Source organism: Sciurus carolinensis, chromosome 1 (assembly GCF_902686445.1).
Source record: "Sciurus carolinensis chromosome 1, mSciCar1.2, whole genome shotgun sequence".
Lineage (NCBI taxonomy): Eukaryota > Metazoa > Chordata > Mammalia > Rodentia > Sciuridae > Sciurus > Sciurus carolinensis.
The window spans coordinates 196,983,429-197,007,818 of NC_062213.1; the positions used below are offsets into that span (position 1 = coordinate 196,983,429).

Genomic DNA, 24,390 nt, shown 5'->3' on the forward strand with positions numbered 1-24,390 from the left:
GCATCCCAAAGGGTCCATGTCAGGGGGTGGGGCTGATGGCCTCCCCACCATGGCAGTGGGCAGTGACCCCCGGCCACAGCAACAGATGGGGAACCGGGCATCCGAGGACAGTGTCCCAGGGCTGGGGGACTCACGCGAGGACATGTAGCGACCATGCAGGACTCAGAACAAACTCCACAGACTCCACAGCACCCCCGTCTGCGCCCATCCCGACTTTCACCATGGAAACCTGGTCAGCAGCTGCTGCCAGTCAAAAGGCTCTGGCAACGCCACGCCCCTCCCCCACCCAGTTCTCTCCTGGCACCTCTGGTGGCTCGTCTCTGGGGGCGAATTGGTGGCTCGTCTCTGGGGGCGAATTTGGCACAGGCGGGGGCTGTGAGGAGCAACGGCTCGGCTGGTCTTGTCTTCACAGGCTCAAAGCTTGGTCCCCAGGGTGGTGGCACCTGTGGAAGGTGAGGGGTTCACGGGGAAGGTGAGGGGTTCACGGGGGCTCCCACTTCAGAAGGGCTGGCCCCTCCCTGGACACTTGCTTCCTGTCTGCCAAGTCCCCTCTCTCCAGCTGCCGCACGCACTCCCCCCATTGGGATGCCACCTGCCATGAGCCCTCACCAGCTGACACTGTACCACGCTCCCGTGTCCAGCACTGTGAGCTAAATAAACCTCATTTTACACACAGCCTCAGGTGTTTTGTTAGAGCAACACAAAACAGACTAAGACACAAGCTGTCGGATAAAGCACGCCCGCCACACCTCCTTCCCGCCGCGCCTCCTGGTTACCGAGCTGCACGCTGAGCCTGCCCACTGTCCACGGCGCCTCGGCCCCGTGAGGACTCCCTTGTCCAGGGAGAGCGACCTTGTCCAGCTACCAAGGAGGCAGGCCCGGCACTGTAGACTGGAAAGGACTCAGAAGAACTGCTAGGTGACCTGGTCATTTTGTAGACAGCGGAGTCCGGAGGGAGACTTTCCCAAGGTCACATCACATCTCAGTCAGAACTCACCTACTGCAAGATGACAGGACGCCACTCAAACGGACTTAAGCTCCCAAAACCAGAACTGACTGCCTCACACCCCAGACGCCCCGAGAAGCTCAGCACCGCAGCCGAGAGGCACTGCCCTGCGCCACCCGCCAGCCCACGGAGAGGGCGGCAGGCAGGGCGGGGCGCCGAGGAGGCACAGGACCCTGAGGAGGGCACACCCGCTGCTGCCCCTGGACCCAGTCCACGCCGGCAGAGCCCTCGAGGTCCACATGGCAGGGACCCCATTATCCCTGGGGTCTGGAAGGTCCCCGGGTCCCATGTGTTGAAAGCAGGACCCCCAGTGCAGCAGGGCCAGAGATGGGCCCTTAGGAAAGACGGGGTCGGGAGGACCTGGACCTCCCCAGTGGCTTCCTTCATGTGATGGACCCTCAATGTGGCCTGGCGACTGTGGGCAGGCAGGCGTGGCGGGAAGAGGGAGGTCCCTGGGGCGTGGGGCCACATCCGGTCCTTGGCTTCTCTCCCCTCCCTTCCCAGCTTCCCTGAGTGGAGACGCTCTCCTCCTCCACGCCCTTCCGCCATGACGTCCGGCCTCACCTCAGCCCAGGGCGGCGGAGTCGGAGGACCCCGGCCTGAGACCCCTGAGACTGAGCCAAGATGAAGCTTTCCTCCTCCCAGTCGCTCTCGTCAGGTGACAAAAGCCAACAGACCTCAAGTCCTTGCTCCCCTCCCCCACGCACCCGCCACCTCCAGGAACCTCTGCTCAGGGTCCCCGAGCAGAGCACGAGGCTTCCCCGCGGCTGCTGGACAAGCCGTCACACACCGGTGACGGGGATCAACACAGATTTATTCTCCCAAGTTCTGAGTCACTCTCTCTAGGCCAAATTCAAGGTGGCCACAGGGCCACGCTCCCTCCAGGGATCTGGGAGGGTACCCCTGGCCTCTTCCACTCTCTGGTAGTGGCCAGGGTCCAGTGGCTGGGCTGTGGGCCTCCCATCTGGGCCTCCACCAGCAACTGCCTTCTCCAGGAGTGTGCACACGCGCGCATGTGTGTGTGCCTGCGTGCGTGCGTGTGCCTCACTCTTGCAAGGGGACAGGTGATGGCATTTGGGGACCACTCAGATGCCCCAGTGTCCTCCTGACCTCCCCTCCTGACCTCCTTCACTAAGTCACTTCTACGAAGCAAGGCCCTTTTCCCACACTGACCGTGGGGACATCCACAGGGCCACCGCTGGGGACTGCAGCCACCTTCTAGCTGCGTGAACTCCGCCCCACGTGACAGTCCGCGTCCTTCTCTGCACCAGCCCCCGGGAGGAAGAGGCTGAGGATCGTGAAGGAGACGTCCCCAGGGAGGGAGACAGGGGCAGGCTGTCCTCCGAGTCTCAGACAAGCCAGCCGGGGAGGCAGCGTGCCGGCAGCCCAGGACCCGCTGGCAAACAGCTGGCACCGGGACGCGCCCTGGGGCCCAAGGTGGCTGTTGGCTCTGTGCCACAGTACAGTCTATTTATAGCCTCTCTTGTCCCAGGTGCTCGGGAGCTGCCCGGATTAACACTGCAGCGCCCAGAGGCCAGGGAGGCCGCCCGAGGACGGGATGAGCCTCGCGGGTGGAGGAAGCGAGGCAGGGGGACCCCTCGGCATCCCCAGGTTAAGAGGGCTGGGGCGAGGTGACGGGGGCTCTTTCTTGGTGGAGCTGGTGAGCTGTGTGGCCTTGGACAGGTCACTGCACCCGAGGGTCAGCGTCGGGAGTGGAAGACGCGGCTCTAGGTCACCTGGAAAGGCGGCCGCGGTGCTCAGGAGAAGCGGGAGCACACTCCTGGCTCAGGGCCATGTGGCCTTGGGGCACTGATGGCGGCCCTGCAGCCGGCTGGGTGGTCCTGGGACCACGTGGGGACAGGGCTCCTGGAAGGGGGGTGGCGCCCGGAAGACTTGACGGCGGCCGACTCTGGCTCCCTGGCCGGCAGGCTCGTGGGGAGCACAGCTCGCTTCCCCAGCAGGGCCCCCAAGGGCACCGGTGCGGACAGGCGGCTGAGGGACCCTCAGCCAGCCGCAGACTCAGCGGACAGCGGGAGGTGCCGAGCCCCTGGGGCCGTGTGCCCGAGGCTCACTTCCCAGCCCCCTGTCCTTCGACTGTCACCACACGCTGATAAGGGACCTCTTTTCTGAAGCCTCGGGTGGCGGGAGGGGCTGGCACCCGTGGGCGGGACCCTCCGAGATGGGGGTGTGAGTGTGACCTTCCTCCCTGGGCTGACCGGCAGGTCCGCTCCCCATCGGACTGGGGAGCCCCAGTAAGTGGGTCCTCCCCCACTGAATGGTGGGTTCAGTCAGCATTTATTGAAGACCTGCTGTATACCTGCTGAGCCCCGTGCTGGTGGCTATGACATGGGTCACATCTTCCTAGGCGGGCATCCCCGGGGCCAGTAATGACAATGATAATAAAACAACCGCAACGTGGTGGCCACACGCCGCCGTCCAGAGCGCCTGCTTTCTGTCTGCGGGACCCCGCTACGGCTCTGCTCACAGCACGCAAGCACCTCACCTACAGGTGGGAACACGGAGGCGCTCGAGGGCTGGCAATGGCCCGCCACTAGGCCTGGGAGTCCTGGATCTGAGATTTGGTCCCAGGCGGTCTGTCCCCAGGGCCGATGCTCCAGGGAATGAGGAGGTGGGGTGTCCAGAAGTGCAGGTCTGCAGGGAGGGGGCGTGTGGGGCACGGAGCCCTGTCCCAGGGTGGGGCTTGCCCAGTTGAAGGTGTCCACGCCCCATGAGGGAATGGGAGCAACAGAGGAGGTGGGAGCAGGTAAGGACGTGGTCAGATTTAAAGAGATCCCTCTGCCAGAACCAAGGAGGGTGGTCAGGTGCTGTGAGGAGATGTCTGTGGGTTTCCCAGGCACAATGCTCAGGGCCACAGCAAGCAGAGCCAGCAAGATGGCCGGGGCGGGGGTCAAGGGGGAGCGATGGACCCTGGGGGTGCTCCAAGGGTAGGCAGGCACCCCCCCACCCTGGAGGAGCTAACCCACTGCCAGAGTCAGGGAGGGGGATAGTCCCCAACTCCTGCTCTAGAATGTTCAGGAGGAGGCAGGCGCGTGGCCAGCCCTGGAGCCCTCCGGGTCCACCTGCTCACCTGCGCACAATTTATCTCCCTGACCTACATTTCCCACTGCGGCTGCTGCGGCTCCTCCCCTCCGCTCCCCCTCCCCCTCGCACACAAAGGCTGGGCCAGCCACGCTGAGACCCTCAACTTAAGGTCTGCTGCCCTGTGGCCCAGGGGTTGGCGGGTGGGGAACGGACGGTAGAGAAACAGATGGGGCCGGGGAGAAAGGACAGCGAGGCAGAGAAGGACCCAGGAGCAGGTCCCTCAGCCTCGGAGGCTCTGACCAGGAGCACCGGGCTTTGGAGCAGTTCTTGGTGTGGGGGCCACGGCCCCCACTTTTGGAGTCTCAGAGACCCGGGGCAGCGCCCGCCCCACCCCTGCCCGACCTTGAACACGTCACTCCGCCCGAGCCTGTTCCTTAGCTGCAAGATGGTGCTGAGCCGATTCCAAGGTGGCACCAGGTCCTCGCCTGCCCTTCCCCAAGCGCTGGCTCTCGGAGGAGGGGTCCCTCCTCTCCTGTCACCCAGCAGGCAGGAGCAGGCGCTGCTGAGATTAATGGGCCGGGAAGCCGGTCATTAACGCTCCCGGGCTAACGGGTCCCTCCACTCCCAGATGGGAGAGCCCGCCCCTGCCTGTCCAGCCCTCCCAGGGCCCCGGGCACCTTCCGCCAGTGCTTCCTGGGGGGCTCACCGGGCCGGCCCGTCCTCTGTGCCCTCCTCTGACCCCCCACAGTCTCGGAAGTGACAGAGGACGGGCAGGAGCATCAGGCTGGGCCGCACCACGTCCTCCCATCCCTTCAGGGGCTCCGTGGCCGGAGATCCCGAACAGGCCAGGGCCCCTTGCAAAACCCCCTGCGTCAAATGGTCAGGAGGTCCTGGACACTCAGGGCTAAGCCCCCCCTCCAGACCCCAGCCGGGACCCTTCCCTCCACCTGCACTGCCCCTCCTGACCCGCTCTGCCCCAGGGTGACTGACCACACCCAGACCAAAACTCAGCCTTCGCCTCCCCCCAGCATCTCCCGACCTCCTCTGAGTGAACCCACCTCCCCCTGCCCTGCAGCCCGCCGCCTCTGAACCACTCCAGAGACGCAACCTCACCAGCCTGCTACTGTCATTGGAACTCGTGACCTGGCCTGCCTCGGGGTCCTCGCCCGAGCAATGGGGCCTCGGACAGGGCCCATCCGCCTCGTTAATCTCCCACGCGCACAGTGCCTGCGCCCCGCGCCCTTGTTACGGTCGTATCCCCACCGTGATGATTATTGCTATTAGCATCTTAAATCTCCAGCTCGGCTCCGAGCACCGAGCTGCTCGGTGAAGCGGTTGATGAGTGAAGAGAGGAGGCAGCCCCCCTAGAGTCGAGGCTCAGTGCTGGGGCGGGGGCGCTGGCTCACGGCCGCGCAGCCAGCCTCCAGCTGGGGAGGATCGGATGCCCACGTGTGGCCTCTGTCACTGAGGCCCAGACGGCAGGACCTTGACCAAGGTCACATCCCGGTCAGAACGGAGGACAGAAGCCAGGCCCCATCTCCTGGTGGAGAGCAGCTGGAAGCCAGCGAGAGAGGCTTTCTGGAGGTGACTTAGTGGCCCACCCCTGGGACCACACTTGGCCAGTCCCCGGCTGCCAGGATCGGTGACAGGTGACGGCAGGAGGTGATGAACACGTCCCCTGACTTCCGTGAACTCCCATCCAATTTGCCGACCCCGGGCTGTGCCAAGAGTGTTTGTGTTAATAAACCAAATGGACTTCCCAGAGTCCACCGGAGCGAGGCTGGAGCGTGGAATCCTGGCAGCCGCTCAGCTTCCTCCACACCCAGCTGGCGGCAGCCAGCAGGGAGGGGACACAGGACAGGCTTCGAGTCACAGTCTGCTGGAGTGGCCCAGCCCCGAGGCCCCCCGACCTCCAGGTACAGGGGTGGAAACTGAGGCAGAGGCACTGCTGCGACCAGAACCAGGGGGCTGGGGTTGGGTGTGCTGGGCCCGGGGCCGGCCCTGGGCAGGTGCTGTTTTGATGACCCTGAGGCCACAGGGCAGGGAAAGGAAGTGGAGAGAGGGGTCAGCGAGGGCGAGAGAGTCTCCAGGCTCAGGCATTTGTCAGGGGGCGGGAGGGATGGAGATCCCCCGTGAACCCAGCCCCCAAAGAGCTCCTCACCCCACTTTATGGGGGGGTTGACTCCATCCTCCAAAACGACCTTTCCAGAGCAACCCGAGGCCCGGAGGTGCCGTGAAACTGAAGGACCCTGTCCGATCCCCCAGCCCCTCTGAAGCCCCTCCTCGCTCTTAGAGACCACGCCCCCTTCCCTGGCCCCCTGGGCTCTGTTTTTGGGCTTTGTGACTTTGCCTGGAGAGAGCCAGGAGAAATCTCTGCCACAGCCCGAAGTCCTCTAGGCCTGGGTCACTCCCACCTCCTAAGCCAGATCCCCAGCCCAGTCACATGCCCTTTCTGCTGGCCTGGTGCAGCCCGGAGCCGGGCTCTAAGCCGCTCGTCTCTGCCCAACCTTCCCGTGAGCACACCCCAGTCCGCAGTGACTGGTTCTCTGCGAGGAAAGGCTGGCGCCAGGAGATCCCCAAACACCTTTGTTCCCATTGACGGGTAGTCAAAGGAAGACGGTGACGCCAAGCCACGCACGTGAAGCCCCCGAGAGGAGGCGGCTGGAGGACACCCAGTTCGGATCATCCACGCGGCCTGGGCGCTCCGAAAGCACACACGGGATGGAACACGCAGGTGTGGCTCAGTCCAGGTGTGACTCCAGAATCCTGGCAGGACCTGGGTCTCCAGCGGGGGAGGAGGGACTCATGAACTTTCAGGTCTCCGTGACCCCAGGTGACTGCAGGTGGCCCTTGTCAGCGTATCCCCCAGGACAAGGCTCACTTCAAGGAAGCCCAGACTGCAGAAGCCCCCGCTGAGCGCTGACCGCTGGGCAGGGAGGGGGGCGCTTCCCCCGCCATGCAGTCCGGCTTCAATGGGCTGCGCTCGGCTTTCATGCTGCTGCGGAGGGTTTCCGCGTGAGGTTCTGTTTGAACAAAGCGCCCCTCGGTACAAACATTTTGCAGACCTGTGATCCAGCCCAGCCCCTCGTGTTAGGCGGCAGAGGAGCGCCGGCTGCAGCCTTGGGCTACGTCCTATTTTTAGTCTCCCTCGCCAGGGTCTCTTCACCTGTCTGGGCCCCGCGCTCTGCCCAGGCTTCATCTGGGAACTGGCCCCGTGGGAGGACAGCACCTGGTGGGCAGTGGTCTTTTGGGATGGCGATGGACTGCTCTTTCTCCTCCAGTGATGTGAGGGACGTCACTCACCTGCTGGTCACCGAGGACCCGGCGGCAGCACCCCCCCATCCCCCCTGCGGGGCCACCTCCTGGCCCAGCCTCCAGCCCCTTCCTCGCAGGACAGCCTGCCCAGCTCCTGTGTGTGCCTTGCCCCTGGAGCCTCGCAGGCTCTGACAAAGTGAGGGCACTAACCAGGCCGACAGGCCTTCTGCGGAGCATGGGGGGCACGCAGGCGACGGCCAATGAGCCTCACATGGTTCACGGCGCCCGTCTGGCCCGTTACTGCCGCCATTTAGCATTTAGATAACGCTCTATATTTCGCAGCCTTTGCTGCTCAGACCTCCAGGAGCCAGCCGGGGGCCGAGAGCGGCAGGGAGCCCCTGGGAGCAGCCTGCCTGCCGGGCCTCACCCTGCCCACCCACCGCCGCGCACACACAGTGGCAAAGGCCGTGTCCTGCGCTGGGCATGCTGGTCAGACCCCAGCTGGCCCTCAAGGAGCTCAGGCTACGTGCACCCAGTATGAGGCGTCCCCGCAGAGGAGGCGCAAGAGGAGGCCCGGCCGGTCAGGGTGGCCGCAGGAGCAGAGGCGGCTCCAGGCAGGGCCGAAGGACGAGAAGGGCTGGCCCCACACCCTCAGCCCTGTGATCCAGCCCAGCCCCTCGTGTTAGGCGGCAGAGGAGTGCCCACTGCAGCCTTGGGCTACGTCCTATTTTTAGTCTCCCTCGCCAGGGTCTCTTCACCTGTCTGGGCCCCGCGCTCTGCCCAGGCTTCTTCTGAGAACTGGCCCCGTGGGAGGACAGCACCTGGTGGGCAGTGGTCTTTCGGGGATGGCGATGGACTGTTCTTTCTCCCCCAGCTCCGTCACCCTCGTCACCACACCACCACCAGTGTCACCGTCACATCATGGCCACCATCACCACCATCATCACTGACACCACCATCACTACATCATCCCCATCACCAGATGACCACCATCATGGCCACCATGACCACCAGCGACAGCACCACCCATTACCATTCCCGCCCCCACTGTCTCGAGGGTAACTTGTCACAGTCAGCGTTCACTGAGTACACACCGTGAGCCAGGCAGGGTTCAAAGCGAACTCCAGGAGGAGGCGGGTCCTCCATTGTCATGCCTGTGGTACAGACGAAGAGACTGAGGCTCACAGAGGTTCAGTAGCTTACCCAGTGTTTCAACTTCAAGCTGTTTCTCCCTCATCCAGACCAGGGAAAGAGCCTGGAGCTCAGATAATCCAAAATTCCTATAAGGCCATGAGTTCCGCTTGACTTTGAGATGTCTTAAGAGGCCAGAGGCCACTCATATCTGTGGACCCCGGCCCAGCCCAGGCCACCACAACCCAGGATGCATGTGAGCCTTTGGGGCAGGGCTCTGAGCTGCCGTCTGCCACACCCCAACTCCCCCTGGGGTCTGGGCTCAGGGTCAGCCCGAGGCCAGCTGATCTGCAGGACATTCCGGAGGGGCCCACATCTGCCTCTGCTGCTGTGCAGGCGGCAGGCACCCTGGAAGGCCCACTCCAGCAGCAGCCAGCTCCGGGCGCTCGGTGGATCCTAAGGCACAAGGGAAACCCCCAGCCAGCACCTCAACGCTCTCTTCTCTCTGCCCCCCTCCTGCACCCTCCAGGCCAGAGGGACACGAGGACATTCCAGGTGACCCCGTTCTCCCTGCTGTGCATGTGCACCGGCCTTCCCCAGCCGCAAGCCTGCCGAGGCCTCGGGAGGCACTGCCTGCCCACGGCCCCACCCACAGCCCAGCCCAAACGTCAGCAAAGGGCCTTTTCTCTAGGGGTAGGGGGTGGGGAGTCCCTGAGACAGAACAGTCCCTGGGCCTCAGACAGCACCTTGCAGTCCACACCTTGGGGAGCAGAGGGGTCCCATGCTCCGCCCCCTCCCGGAATCAGCGGAATGATGGAGCTTCTGAATGACGTTCGGGATCCCTGCCTCTGACCCAAGCATTGCACAGTGACGACAGAAGGGCCATCAAAACAACAACTCTATTGATTAAAGTCCTGCTTGGTGCCACCACGTTCCAGGACTTCCAGGTACCGCGTCATTGCATCACCTGCGGGCCGATAAGCCAGGGACCCTCATCTCCATTTCACAGGAGAGAAAACTGAGACTCGGAGGCCAAGTCCCCAGCTGCAGGCTGCCAGGCGGAGGTGGCAGCACAGGGACTTTCCTGCACCAGGCCTGACGGCTCCTGCTAACACGATCCCCTCCCCACCGCCCAGCCCCCGGGAGGGCCCCTCATGATCCTCCGCCCTCCTCCTCTGCCAGCAGAGGGCGCCCTCTGGCCCCAGTAGAGGGGCAGACGGGGAGGGGGCAGCCTGCCCGATCCGAGCAGACCCTCCGAAGACCCAGTCACCCCTCCAGACGGGAGCTCCCACCAGCACGGCCTCCGACCGCCTTCTGCCTTCCCGGCAGCCGCTCTCAACTGGTTCCACACTTGTGCACGGAGCCAGGGTTCGCTGTGTCCCTTAAGCCCTAGTAACGCGCCACATCAATCAATAGATCTGCCTCGCCCCTATTGGGATCCATCACCTCCCAACTGCGCCCCGCTATAATTACACCAGGGCGCGCCTCTGCACTCACGCACGGTTCATTTAATAATAGAAATCACACGCGGCCAGGCTGGGCGTCCCGAATGCCAGGACCCTGGGACCCTCATCTTCCCTGCCTCACAGTCCCCAGGGAACAGGCCCTGGTGGCCCCAGTTTGGTACCAGAGGAAGGAACCACCTGCACCAACCAGTGCCTTTTCCCGGGACACCCGGCTGGCGAGCGATGATGAGCGCCTGCGCAGCTCAGTAGCCCCACCCCCACCCGTCTATGGGCACCTGGAACCCCAGAATCTGGCCTTGTTCGAAAATAATGTCTTTGCAGATGTCATTAATTGAGGTCCTACTGGACGGAGGGGTTTCTAAATGACTAGTGTCACTATGGGGGAGGGGACTTGCATGGAAAGATGGGGCAGGGATGAGGGAAGAGGGTCACTGTGCCTCAGAGGCAGAGAATGGCGGCAGACACAGCTTACAGGCCCAGGACAGCCGGCTGCCACCAGACGCAAGGGGAGGCCAGGAAGGATCCTCCCCACAGATTTCAGAGTGAGCTTGGCCCTATGGACCCCCGAGTTTAGACTTCCAGCCCCCAGAACTGTGAGAGAATAAATAAATGGCTGCTGTCTCAAGCCACCCAGCTGTGCCACTGTGTTACAGAGCCCCAGGACACTTGCACAGACCCCAGGAGTACTATTCCCTGCCTCCCTCCCCTGGGTTAGGGGCACACACTCTGCCTTTGGGCATTTGGAGGAGTGTTTACCAACAGCCAGTGGGTGCCCAGGCACTGAGGACACAGGTGCACACATGGGGACAGGGATGGGGACAGTCCCTTCCTTGGCTGCTCTGACCTCTGTCCTGCTTGGGAGTCTGGCGACCAAAGGCAAGCTGCAGCTCACCTCTCTGAGCCTCAGTTTCCCCATCTGTGAGGTGGGGTGTGTACACCCCCTGCCTTCTAAGTAGGAAAGGGAGGTGGTGGCACTTCAGAGAGCTGCCCGGCTGCCCGGTGGCAGTGCCTCTTTGGGGCTGAAGAGGTGGGCCTGTGCGCACCTGAGCTCAGGTGTGCTCATCTGCGCTTCTGACCCGGGGGGTTGAAGAGAGGAGGACCTGGTAAATGTCCTCATCTCCGCGGCCTCCACTGAGGGGTCCACAGGAATCTGAGCCAGGGGGAGTCGGGCAATGAGGGTGCCCGGCCACAAGGCCCTGCCCTGGATCCATCCCTGTGCCTCCCAGGCAGACGCCAGCTTCCCTTGGAGCACAGAGTCCTCCTCAAACGCATCTCAAGAGGCCTGAGCCACCAAGGAGAGAAGAGGCCCCGGGGGAGGCACATCGGGATCAGCTGGAGGCGCTCCACCCCAGCGGGCAGATCTTCCTTCCCGCGCCTCGGCCGCCAGCCTGGGCCTCGCCGGGACCCTGGGGTACTGCAGGGCTTTAGCAGAGGCAGGGTCTGATCACCCAGCCCCTCAGCTTCCAGTCAGGCCGAGGGGACGAGACCCACAGGGTCAAAGGAGACTCCTTTGCGAATCCTGGGAGCGCAGACATGGAGCCTGAGCCCATGGCTGCCTCCAGTAGGGGCGGTGCGCCTGCCGACTCTGCGAGGGGGTGGGTGCTGGAGTCAGGGGGTGCTGGAGCAGGGGCCCAGGCTACAGAGGGGGCTTAGCAGTGTCCAGCTTCACCAGCTGGGATCGGAGCCCGGACCCCATGGACACTGCTGGGCAGCAGGGCTTGGAGCAGCAACCCCTAGGCTTGGGACCAGGTCAGGGCCGCCCTCGTGGGAACTGACTTCACTCCCTAAATCAGAGTCCAGGGGAGATGGATGTGCTTGACTAGGCCACCCTGAGCTGGCCTGGCCACACTCGCTCAGGAGAGGTAAGTCCACCTAGCGCCATCGCTGTCTATTAAAACAGACAGCAGAGCACAGACACTAAGAGCAGGAACTAGGGCCAGAGTCCTAGCTACAGAGCTTGGGCAAATCATTTAGACTCTCCGACCCTCAGTCTCCTCATCTGTAAAGCGGGAAAAATAATAGCACCATGTCATAGAGCTGGTTGGGCATGAAAGTAGATAACGTGCAAAGCTCTTAAATGGTGTCAGGATAATAGTGCTAACGAAGTGCCCCTTAAGGGTCTGGTACCTAATGCAGTATAGCGAAGCGGCCTGAGCATAGGCCGTGGGTGTCCTACCATGTGCCCACACATGTCTGGGACTCAGTGAGACAATACCTCATGCATGGTGGCCTAGTGACATAGCTCAAAAACTGTCACGGATTTGCACCTGAGAAGCCTGATAGCAGAGACCCCACCGTTGGCCACCAAGTTGTAGAGAATCCCCTTGGGCTGAGTATCACCCACCCACCAGTCCAGCCCAGAGCCCGGCACACGGGAGACGCATCAGGGACTGCCCGTGAATGACCGCACGCAAGAGATCCACCTTCACGTTTTTCTTCCTTTCTCTTCCTCTAAATGTGACCTTGGGCCTGGGACACTGTCTGTCTTAAGTGTCAGTTTCTTTATGTGTAAAAATAAGTGTCCGGAGATCCAATTCACAGGCCCGCTGGTGAGAACAAAATGAGAGGCGGACACAAACACCCGCCGCGGGGCGCCTGCGGGTCGGTCTGTGTTAAATAGACGTCCCCTCGACTCGGTCTCATTTCCTGGCCGCTGCCTCCAGTTCTACCCAAGGACCCACGGGGACACAGGAGAAGGGGAAAATGTGCTCTTGTGCGGCAGGTCTTTACTCGAGACGGGGAAGCAGAAGATTGTTCACTTAGAGGACAGACCACTGCTCGCTGCGGGAGTCCGGAGGGCGCGGGCCTCCGGGGGACCTCTGAGAGGAGGCCAGCGAAAGAGCCTCTGCCTCATTATCTGCCGTGCCAGGGGCTTCACGCCGCGTGCTCCCATCAGGCGAGGCTGGACCAGGGACGTGGGGAGGACATGAAAACGCTGCCTCGAGGTTGGAGACCTGCTGCCTCCGAGGGACAGCCGGGCTCTGATCAGCTGAGTCCAATCAAAGGGCCGGGTAGGGTGGCAGCCGGTGAGCCGGAGCCCGTCATGTTCAAGTCCCTGCGCCTGGGGCCGGAGATTGATGTCCTTCCAGAAGACGTCGCGTGTGGATGTGAGGGAGAACAAAGCAGGGAGGACATGGGGACGCTCGGCCGAGAGTCAGCAGGAGCCCCAGGAGCCGCCCCGCTGAGTCCCAGTGGGAAGGAGACCTGGGCTTCATCAAGGCACGAACTTCAGCCTGGGCAACAGTCCAGGGCCGTCCCATCCCGGTAGGCCTTCCACGGGGCCCACGTGTTCAGCAGCCTCATGGACTAGGAAAGACACTAATGTCCAGGGATTAGGGGACAGCTGCCCAGCCTCCAGACCACTCCCCCAGTGCAGCCCAAGGGTGCTGAACTGGACAAGGCCGAGCTGACCAGTCCAAGCCCCAGGCTCCCAGGTGGAGTGGGTCCTTCTAGAATTGGTAAGCAATGAGCTACAAGGTCTGGGACTCGGTTCCAACCGTGAAAGGGACAGGACATAGTCTTTTCTGCTGGGCCTGAACGTGGGGACCTCTCCTTGGTCTGGGTGGCTGGCAGCCACACTGTCCTCCCGTGGAGACGAAAAGTGAGCCAGAGTGGACGGCTGCAGAGAGGAGGTCCTGAGGTCCCCGGTTAGTTAGGTACTGCTAGTTGCCGTAACAAGCGAGCCCCGAGCCTCCGTGGCTTGTCCCCATCGAAATGCATTTCTTGCCCGCATGACAGTCTGACCTGGGTCTTCCTGGGGATTTGGGATCCAGGAGCCTGTCTCATGTGTCCGCTCCCCTAGCACCCGGGTTCTCTGCACCCGCCCTGGGGCAGTTGGGATGGAGGCGGCAGCTCTGCCCTGTCAGCTCCTTGGTCTGGAAGTGGCAGGGACCGTTTCCACCCTATTCTGTCCGTGAGAAGTGGCCATATGGCCGCCCGAGGCAGGAGGCCCTGGGAAACCGAGTTCCTGGCCAGGCAGCTGCTTCTCGGCGACAAGTCTGCACCGATGGAGGCTGAGCCTGGGGGACCCGCCCCGCCGCCCCCTCCGCATCCCTGAATGCCCGGTCCCCGCCCCAAGCCTGGTCCACCCCCCCACCTGTTCCGTTTGCATAAATTGTTAAAATTTCGGTTCTGCTCCCGCAGGTTTGGGCTGGAGTTCTGTTATTGGCGCCCCGGGGCCCAGACCAGTAGGTTCCTGCAGCCCACGTGTGTGCGTCAGGCTGAATCCCAGCTCCGGTTCCCGCCGTCCAGGACCGTCCAGTGACAGCACACAGCTGCCCTCGCCACGGCCACGCCCTGTGGAACCAGTTCCTAGGAGACAGCAGGAGACCTGGGCTGCTGGGGGACCACAGGCGGCCCGCCTCCGTCCACGCCCTCAGGTCCTCTGTCCCCAGCACAGCGCAGCATCGGGACTCAGAGACCTTCTTCTCGTCCCTGAAGGAAACGTTGCCCAAGAAAATCAAGGAGCTCGGCTGAGGGACCAGGTCCAGGCAGAGAAGTGCCAACAGTGCCCAGGCCTGGGCCTCGCGGGTAGCCAGCCAGGCCGGAGAGGCTGGCTTCAGATGCGAGCCCGCGGGCCCTGGCACCTCCCCTGTGGGTCCTGCCGGCCCTGCGGTGGGAGCCGCCCTCCCCACTTGCCTCTGGCCATCACGCACTCAGCAGCGGGGACTCTGAGAAGCGGCCACCGGGCCCTTCTCGTCCTCGGGGGAGCATCACAGAGTGCTGTCACTCAAGGGAGACGGGTGCCACCTCCCCGTGCTGCCGTCTTAGGAGGCCCCGCCACGGGGCGGAGGGCTCCCTCTCTCTCTCCCTCTCCCTCTCCCCCTCCCTTCCCCTCCCCCTCCCCCCTCCTTCTCTCCCTCCATCTCTCCCTCCCCCTTCTCTCTCTCCTCCCCCTTCTCTCTCTCCCTCCCCCTTCTCTCTCTCCCTCCCCTTCCTCTCTCCCTCCCCCTTCTCTCTCTCCCTCCCCCTTCTCTCTCTCCCTCCCCCTTCTCTCTCTCCCTCCCCCTTCTCTCTCTCCCTCCCCCCTTCTCTCTCTCCCTCCCCCCTTCTCTCTCTCCCTCCCCCTTCTCTCTCTCCCTCCCCTTCTCTCTCTCCCTCCCCCTTCTCTCTCTCCCTCCCCCCTTCTCTCTCTCCCTCCCCACTTCTCTCTCTCTCCCTCTCCCTCTCTCTCTCCCTCTCCCCCTCCCTCTCTCCCTCCCCCTTCTCTCTCTCCCTCCCTCCCTCCCCCTCCCTCCTTCTCTCCCTCTCTCCCTCCCTCCCCCTCCCTGCTTTCATCATTTACCCTGCTGTGATGTAACTCCAGCCAGCCTAGGAGGACATCCAGAAGAGTCGGGTGCTCCTGCCAGGAGCCCGGGAACGACCTTCTTGGAACCTTCCTCAGCCCCGGTCTTGCCCTGGGATGGTGCAGCCCTGTCCGATGTCTTGATGGAAATTCACGAGACCCTGAGCCACATCCGCCTGCCTAGAGGCTCCTCAATGTCCCACCCACAAAAGCTCTGAGATAATCCGTGTTTGTTGCTCCAGGCCTGTAAGTTGGGGGGTCCTGTGTTCCACAGCAGGGGACAGCTAATGCAGCAGGTGCAGGCAGGTCCAAGCCAGACCTGCTGCTCCATGACACCCAGGAGCCCACAGACACAGCTGCCTGAGCCCGGAGCCGTTGTGGCCCAGGTGGGCCAGGTGGGCCAGGTGGGGTGGCGGTCCGTCTTCACGCTCCCCGCCAAGCAGAAGCCGCAGGGCCGCCCAAAGGTGCTCCGCCCCTGGGCAGGTTAAGCTAAAGCATGGCGGATGGGTTTGCTGTCCTTAGACAAAGACAAAGTCACAGGACCTGGGCGAGTCACTAAGCAGAACCATGTGAAGCAGCCAATACGCAGCCATCTTCTGGTTTTGTGGTGCTGGGATCGAGCCCGGGCCTTGCACATGCTGGGCCAGCGCCCTACGCTTTGCCACGTCCCCAGCCCCAACACCAAAATGACAACCTCACGTGGTCCCACCTGGTCCTTCACCTCTCTAGCCTCAGTTTCCTCTTTCTGAGAAGCAGGAGTGGCGATCTTCCTGGTAAGGATGGAGCTGACAACTGAAACGCCATTGCACACCCAGGTAGGGCCCCGGGGACACACAGGTGGCCCGTGATCACCGTGTGACTTGCCAATGATGCAGAAATGAAGCTGGCGAGCGGGGACAGAGAACCAAAGTGGTACTTTTCTAGCCTCTGGAAACTCGGGATCTGCCTAGTCTCCTAAAGTAAGGGAGAACCGGACGCGGAGGTGGGGCCTCCGTCTTCCCACCTGTGCGGGAGACACAGACCTGTGGGGGGGCTTCCGAGCCAGGCTCTCCTCTCCGGCCTGACTGGGCCCCGGAGGCAGGAGACCTTCTTGCGGAAACAGCTCCCCCCAGAGGCCAGATGGGCAGGGTCGGTCCAGCGGCGACTCAGGCCCCTCTGAATTTCTAGTAGGAACCATCTCAGGTAAGTCGGGGGCGGGGGGATAACAGGAGCACACTGCGCAGAGTATTTGTTTTTCTAAACGAGCAAACCCTGCAGTGGATCTGGTTCCCTCCCTCCTGGCCCAGGGAGGCCCACAGCGGAGGCCCACGGCAGACGCCCGGCCCCAGAGAGCTGGGAGCACAGAGAGAGAGGCAGACCGACGGCCACCCTGGAGACCAAGACCAAGTCCAGTTGGTCACTAAGCGTATAGACTCCTTGGTGGTCCTCAGTTAGCCTCACCTCTGTAAAATGAGGAGGTTGGACGACTTGACCACTGGGAACCTTCTCGAAGTGACAGTCCATGTTTATCAAATCCAGAGTCCAAAGACCTTCAAACTGTGGCCCCAGCTTGAACTGACGAGGTGGCCTTCAACCTGACTGTCTGACTCCGGTGCTCAGTGCTGGGAGGGGTCCCTGAGATGAGCTGATTCAGCCTCCAGTCTTGGCCTCCCGGAAACCCTGCAGCATCCCTGGAAGATGGTCACCTGGGCTTCTGCTTGAACACCTCCGTAAGTGGGGAGCTCACTCCCTTGCTCAGGAGGAAGACGTTCCACAAGTTAAAGAATCCTTCTGCAGATTCAAGTTCAAGTCCACTTTCATGAATCCTCTGCCCAACAGAAGGTCCAGGAAAGCCCGGTGGACCATCCCTCGTGTTTGGAATCAGGCTGCTCTGGGTTCTCAGTCCAGTCCAGTGACCGTATTTGACTGTCAGGTCTTGGAACAGAGACTAATTCGGCTCCTGGGGCTGTGGCGAGGGTGGAGCTGGTGTCCAGGCGCAGTGCTAGCCAGTTGCCCGATGACCTCAGCTAGTGTCAGAGCAACCACACTGCAGCAGGTGACCCCTCGTCCTCCCCGGGGCACTCAGAGCACATGATAACCACCAGAGCGTGCAGGCCTGTGACCTGCAGCCAGGGGAAGGGGGCCGTGGCAACAGGTCCATCCCATGGGTCCACTGGGGTACCTGTCCTCCCTGGAAGGCCATCGGAGCGAGAGTGTGCCGAGCACAGTCCTGGGGCAGCCGGCACCCACTGGCCACGCGCTCCAGTGCCTGCGCTGGACAGGATCTCACCGTCCTCCACGCCTCTGTCAGGTGCCCCTGCTGAGCCACCTACCAGGACCCTGAACCTCCTCCCGGGACGCTGGGTGTGGTCACATTACGTGACAGCAGGATGGAGCTCCGGTGGCCTCTCGTGTATCTGCCCCGTCCTAGCCCATGCTGGCAGCCGCTGCCCTTCAGCCACGTCCCCACGGGAACACACCCAAAGCACCCTGAGCCCCACCCGCCAGGAGCCTGGAGCCCACCTGACCTGCAGGCGCAGCGGCCCCTAGGGGACCCACCCTGGATCAGTGGGCCTCGGCCCCGTGGCCTGAGAACAGGGACGGAGCCCGGGCTGCCTGTCATGGGGCCTGGTGGAGGCGCCGGCCGGCATCTGGTCCCCAGCAGCAGGCTTTGACTGACTGAGCCACGAGGGGTCTGTCAGCACTGCTGAGCACCAACGTGTCACCGGGTCACCACTGAGGTCGTCACTGCCCAGCCTGACGGGGCAGGACAAGGCCCACAGGCCAACCTGGGCTGGGTGACACCCCGTGTCCTATCATCCCCCCGACAGGAAGCCCCGCCCTGCCACCAAGCTTGACCTCACTCGCTGGCTCCTGTCATCCCAGGGAGGGGACACCTCCGGGGGCTGGCAGGCTGAAGGGTCAGTGGCACAGTCCTGAGGGCCAGGCCTCTGCTGTCCCCAGTGAACGTGCACACCCACCAGTGCCGTCCAGCAACCCCCCAACAGCCACACCTGTGTGGTCCCCACCCATCGTGCCAGGGAAGGTTCGTGTGACCGAGAGGACACGTGGATGATATGACTCCAGACTTGAGCTGCAGCCAGAGGAACAAGAGACCCCGTGAGCCTCCATGGCCATCCCTACCCGGATCCATAGGCTCTTCTGGAAACCGACAAAGAGATCCCAGTATTTATATGGAAATGCAAAGGAGGCAGAGAAGCCAGAACAAACCAGAAAGCACACGGAAGGACTCAGACTGCCTGGCGCCAAGACTCCTGAACGGGCGTGGTCACCAAGGCAGCGTGGCAGTACCAGGAGGGTAGGAACAGGTCAGGAGGACAGAAGGGAGAGGCCAGAAGTAAACCCTTACATCTATGGTCCGTGGGGGTCTTCCTGAGTGGTTGAGGCTGGCCTCCAACTTGAGATTCTCCTGCCTCAGCTTCCCAAATCACCGAAATTATAGGCCCAGCTTTATGGCCAACTGAGGTCTTTAGACATCCTCTGGAAGCCATGTGCTTTGGCACATGGATGTACTCTCAGAAGCTTGGGAGGCTGAGGCAGGAGGATGGCAAGTTGGAGGCCAGCCTCAACAATTTAGCAGGACCCTAAACAACTTAGTGGGGCCCTGTCTGAAAAGAAAAAGGGCTGATGGCGGGGGTGCTGTGGCTTAGTGGTAAAGCACCTCTGGATGCAGTCTCCTGTGTCCCCTCAAAAAAGAGGATTTTTCACTGGAAAAACAACAGTCCCTTTAATACATGGGTGTTAGGGAATTCAGATATTCACGTGTTAAAAAAAATGCAACCCAATTTAGACTTTTACCTTACATCATGCACCAAAATGAACTCTCAACTGGATCATTGCCCTAAAAGCTAAACTAAAGCTATAAATCTTTTAAGAGAAAATATAGGGGAAAAAATCTTCATAACCTTGGATGGGACCAAGAGTTCTTATACATGACAGTAATAGTACAACTGACAGAAAGGAAAACTGATAAACTGGATTTTATCAAAATTAAAAACCCTCACACTTTGGGAGATATCACTAAAAGGCTGCAGAGAAAAGCCACAGACTGATATATATCTGATAACAGGCTTGTAGCCAGACTATATATATATATATGTGCATATATATATATATACACACACACATATATTTACATATATATCATATATATGTATATATAAAATATATATGTATAAATATATATATACATATATTTTTAAAAGCTTATATGATTGGCTACGACCAAGAACCCAATAGGCAGATTTAAATAGACACATCTTCTACGAAGGCCTAGCAAGCCCGTGAACACGTACCCGGCACATGAAATCACTAGGGAAATGCCAACCTGGTGTGGTTTTCATCAAAAAGACAGTATTACCCAGGGCTGGAGAGGCAGAGGGACTGGAACCCTTTGGCATTCTGATGGGAATTTAAAATGGTACAGCCCCCTTGGAAAACAGTTTGGCAGTTTCTTGTTAGAACAATTTTTTTTTTTTAAATGAAGCCCCAGAAAGCCCACTCCAAGGAATTCATCCAGAAGAAATGAAAATGTAAACCCACATGGAGACTTGTATGTGAAAGCTCATAGCTACATTATTCTTCATAGGAAAAAACTGGGAACAAATCCAAATGTCCATCAACAAATAATCAGGTGAACAAGATGTGGTATGTTCATGCAGTGGAATACTACTCAGCAATGAAAAGGAATGGACCCTTGATCCATGCAACCACATGGATCAACCTCAAATGCTCCTTGCTAAGTGAAAGAGCCCCTATGGAAAACCCTACACAGTCTGTTTCCTTCTGAAGGAAGTGGTAGATGCTTACGTGGATAGAAAGCAGAATGTGGTCACCTTGGGCGGACAGTGGGCCTGGGGTTAACTGTGAATGCATGCAAGGAAATTTGGGGGGGTGACGGAAATATTCTCAAGTTGGATTGTAGTGATGGTTGTGCGACCCTTTGCATTTGTTAAAACCTTGTGGGAGAAAAAGATAGCGTGGCTGCATCGTGGTAGCCCTCTCGCTCTCTTGACCATTTGTTACGTCACAGTGGCCCTGTGGAGAGGCCCGCGGTGTGACACAGTGAAGCCTCCCCACCCAGAGGACGTGAGGCCTCGGGGACCTGGCAGTGTTGCAGACTCTCCGGGCCAGGCGAGCCTTCAGGTGGACTGACAGGCCCCAGGAGAGACTGAGCCGGGATCGCCCAGCTGGGCGGTTCCAGGACCCCGCCCACCTCAGAACCCATAGGAAGCAGGGTGCGTTTGTGGTTTTGAGTCGCCACCTGGGGGCGGCCTTTCCGCAGCCAGATAACCCACACCCACCGTCTCCGGTGACCCTCCCAGCCTAAGCTGTGAGCGGATGTCTCCGGCCTCCTCACAGAGGTACAGGCAGGGCCGGATCTGGTCCCGTTGCACAGCCAGCAGGAGCGGGGCCGGCCGCAGCTGGGCCCCTCCACAGCGCACCGACCTCCTGAACCAGGCAACCGCGGGGAGCCCTGGAGCGAGGCTGGTCGGCCCTCGGCCCTGCAGGAGCCCGGCTCTGATGGGGTGGAGGCCGGGCAGCAGAGCAGGAGGCTGCCTCTGGCTGAGAGCGTCCCCACCGAGGCGCACTGCGCAAACCCACTCCACTCGATTCCACGAAGAGCTCCGAGCACCCGAGTGGGGTTCCTGCACCCCTGGACGCGGAGAGCGGCGGAATCGGCGGGCGATGCGTTGCCGCTCAGGTGCCGCAGCCGCAGCCTGAGGGTGCCGCCTCCCACTCGATCCGCGCAGCATCTCTCACAAGAGCGCGTCTCAGGAGCGCTGGGGAAGGAGTGATAAATAATTGCCCGAGGGGACAAAGCGCGGGATGAAACCACGGAGCTGCGGGGGAGGGACGAGAAGTCGGCCGCCAGTCGCTGTGCTGGAGCTGCTTCCAGATGCTCCTGGCTCCTTCAGGAGAGGAGGCCATGGGCCCCACACCCTAGAGGACACTAGGGCACTGGCAAGGAGTCCTGGAGGTCCTGCCGCCTGAGATAGCCCGCTGGACAGGGGACCTGCCTCACAGACCTACAGGCCTCCACTCCGAACCCTCGCTGGCTCCCATGGGATTAGGGGTCAAGGCCCAGTCCCACAGAGCCACGGACAGCCACCCCACGGCTCCTCCGGCCTCCCCTGGCCCTGAAATGCTGATCTCCTCCCCGGCTCAACCCAAGAACTCTGGCCCCTACCCGCCACCCAGGCCCCTCGGGAGAACAGCGTTCACGTCCAGACCTGCACTGACCTGCAGGCCCCCCACACCTGTTACTAAACGTTTTGATTAGCCATACATAAAAAGAGGGACAGGTGGAGCTGATCTTAGCAATATTTCTTATTTTATGCAATACCTCTAAAACATTATCATTTCAATAAATGATCAATATAAAATTGTTAATGAGATTTTTGAGATTCTTTTATTTCATGCTGGTTTTCAAATTTAATTTTTACATGAAGAACTCCTCTCTATTCAAACTGGCCAGGTGGTCAGTAGTTACCACAGTGGACAAAGGGGCTAGAGAACAGGGAATAAGGCCAGCCTCCGGTAGACAGCAAGTTCCAAGTGGTGAGAAGATGGGAAGGACATGAGCCAAATTCACCAAATACCACACTCTACCTCCCCTGGGACAGACTGCAGAGAAGCCAAGGATTATATTCGTTGAGTTTCCTGTGAAGAAAACAGCAGAATTGGAGACATATTCTTCCTGGTGGGTGGATGGATGGATGGATGGATGGGAGGGTAGATGAATGGATGGGTGGATGGATGGATAGGTAGATGAATGGATAGATGGGTGGATGGATGGGTGGATGTATAGACAGATGGGTGGATGGATGGATGGATAGGTGGGTGAATGAATGGATGGATAGATAGATGGATAGGTGGGTGGATGGATGAATGGATGGGTAGATGAATGGTTAAATGGGTGGATGGATGAATAGGTAGATGGATGAATGGATAGATGGGTAGATGGGTGGATGGATGGATGGGTGAATGGATGGATGGATGGGTGGATGGATGGATGGGTAAATGGATGGATGGATGGATGGATGGGTGAATGGATAGGTGGGTGGATGGATGGATGGATAGATGGATGGATGGGTGAATGGGTGAATGGATGGATGGATGGATGGGTGAATGGATAGGTGGGTGGATGGATGGATGGATAGATGGATGGATGGGTGAATGGATGGATAGGTGGGTGGATGGATAGGTGGGTAGGTAGATGGATGGATGGATGAATGGATAGATGGATGAATGTGTGGATGAATGGATGGATGGATGGATGGATGGGTGGATGATGGTTATGTGGGTGGATATGTTGATGGACAGATTGATGGATGGATCATTAATGATCAGATGATACAAAATCCAGGCAAAATACACCCTATCAGGGTAGGGAGTCAATTTCAGTTTTAAAAACTACAAAGGCTAAATTCTTATGAGAGAGAATACTGTGCTTTTGGTAGCAATAGGTCCTTGTCTTGAAAAATATCAGAATCCCACCCACTGTCACCCCATTCATGCTCTGTGAGTAGAAGCAACAACATGTAAACAATAAGCAGCAAGCACCATTGAAAGATGCCTACTGTATCACGCACAGGAAGATACTTTGCCCTTTAAAAACAGACCCATGTGCAAAGAAGGATTTTTTTATCTCATTGTTTTCTTCTTTATTGCCAGTGTCTGGCATGGAACAGGTGCCCAATAAATATGTTAAATTAATAATTTTATGCAATTTACTCAAAAGGGTGAGAGAGCCACTTGCTCAAGGTCACACCTCTACCAAATGGGGAAACTTGAATTCGAACCCAAGTCAAATGTTCCAGGGCCCCGCCCACTTCTCACATGAACGATGCAGAGAAAGTGACGTGCTCTACACCAGATCGGCCCCACGTGGGAGAGTGGGGATGGTTCAAGTTCAAGGTCGGGATGGTTTTCTCCATTTCTCCAGCTCCCACTTCTGCATGATGCTCTGGCCACACCCCAAAGTGGAAGGCGTGGGGGGAACATAACTTCATGTCAAGTAAGAAAAGTGACATTCTGGAGCTGGCTGGGGAGAACCAGTGGTTAAATTCTCAGAAATATTCTGAGCTAATGACTGAACACAACCATTAATAAAAATCAAATTATATAAACTTACCGTTAAATAAATTGCACTCGAACAAAGACAATAAATACATAAAACCCATCGTTGCCTAGTGCTCTTACCCTGGCTCCCTCCTGGGTAAGCTCTTGATGAGGCTGTGGGGTAGGCGCACTCCTGGAAGAAGGGCGTCCCCGAGATCTCTTCCCGAACCGCATTGAACGACGTCACACTGGGCTTGAAATCAGAGTCTGCGGGGTGTTTACACCACGGCAAGCGGCTGGCGCTGTCAGTGTGACTCTGGAGCAGCACGTCCCAGCTGGCTCACTGCAGAGGCCACGGTCACACACACAAAGCCTGGTTCGAAGGTGCTCCCCGGGGCCCGGGGGACCTGCCAGGAGGCCATCTCACTAGGGAAGGACCCTGCTCTTCAGAAGACGACACCAGCTTTGGCCTCTCGGGTCCCTCTGGGGATGCATCCCTGCAGGGCTGGGGGAGCCAGCGCACCTTCCCCCGGGGGTCTGGTGGCCCTCTCATCTCAGCAGGGCCCCCATGACCACAGGGTCTGCTGAAGAGCTTCCACGGACAGCAGCTCCCTCCGGAAACATCCCCAGCCCTGCGCCAGTCAGAGCAGGTCTCCACGCTAATGAGCCGTTGGCATGACGCCCGCGGCTTCTCCTGGGCCCCCTGCTGGGACCGAGTTGATTTAACCGCGTCCTGCTGCCCACCCTGCCCTCCCTTTGTGTCTGCTTTCCATACCTCTGGAGGGCAGAGCCGGGTGGAGGGCAGAGCCGGGTGGAGGGCAGAGCTGGGTGGAGGGCAGAGCCCGGGAGGCAGGACACAGGCCCAGCCCGCCAGCTACCCTGAGAGCCCAGGTCTGCGATCCGGCTGCTTCCTTTCCAGGGGGCCGGGCTGGCCAGCCGTGTGCTGCTGGGCACTGTCTAGACTGTCTCGCTTAACCCTTCAACCCCCGAGCAGGTGCTCGGAACCCCTTTCCCGGGAGGAAGCCGGCCCAGCCAACCAGCTCGCTCAGGCTGCAGACCCCGTTTTCCACTGCCGACAGTTACTTGAACTAGAGACCCCAAAATAAGCCCCGGGGAGTGGGGACGACTCAGCAGTCAGACTC

At 60.0% G+C, this 24,390-nt stretch overlaps 1 long non-coding RNA gene across 1 annotated transcript; it reads right to left on the reverse strand.

Annotated features, from left to right (window-relative positions):
• Nucleotides 1–21,620: 21,620 nt before the first annotated feature.
• Nucleotides 21,621–23,459, reverse strand: LOC124977835 (uncharacterized). Its single transcript, XR_007107271.1, has 3 exons — nt 23,390–23,459; nt 23,027–23,231; nt 21,621–21,847 (listed from the first exon to the last, which is right to left on the reverse strand). It is a non-coding gene; the product is annotated as an uncharacterized LOC124977835 (long non-coding RNA).
• Nucleotides 23,460–24,390: the final 931 nt, after the last annotated feature.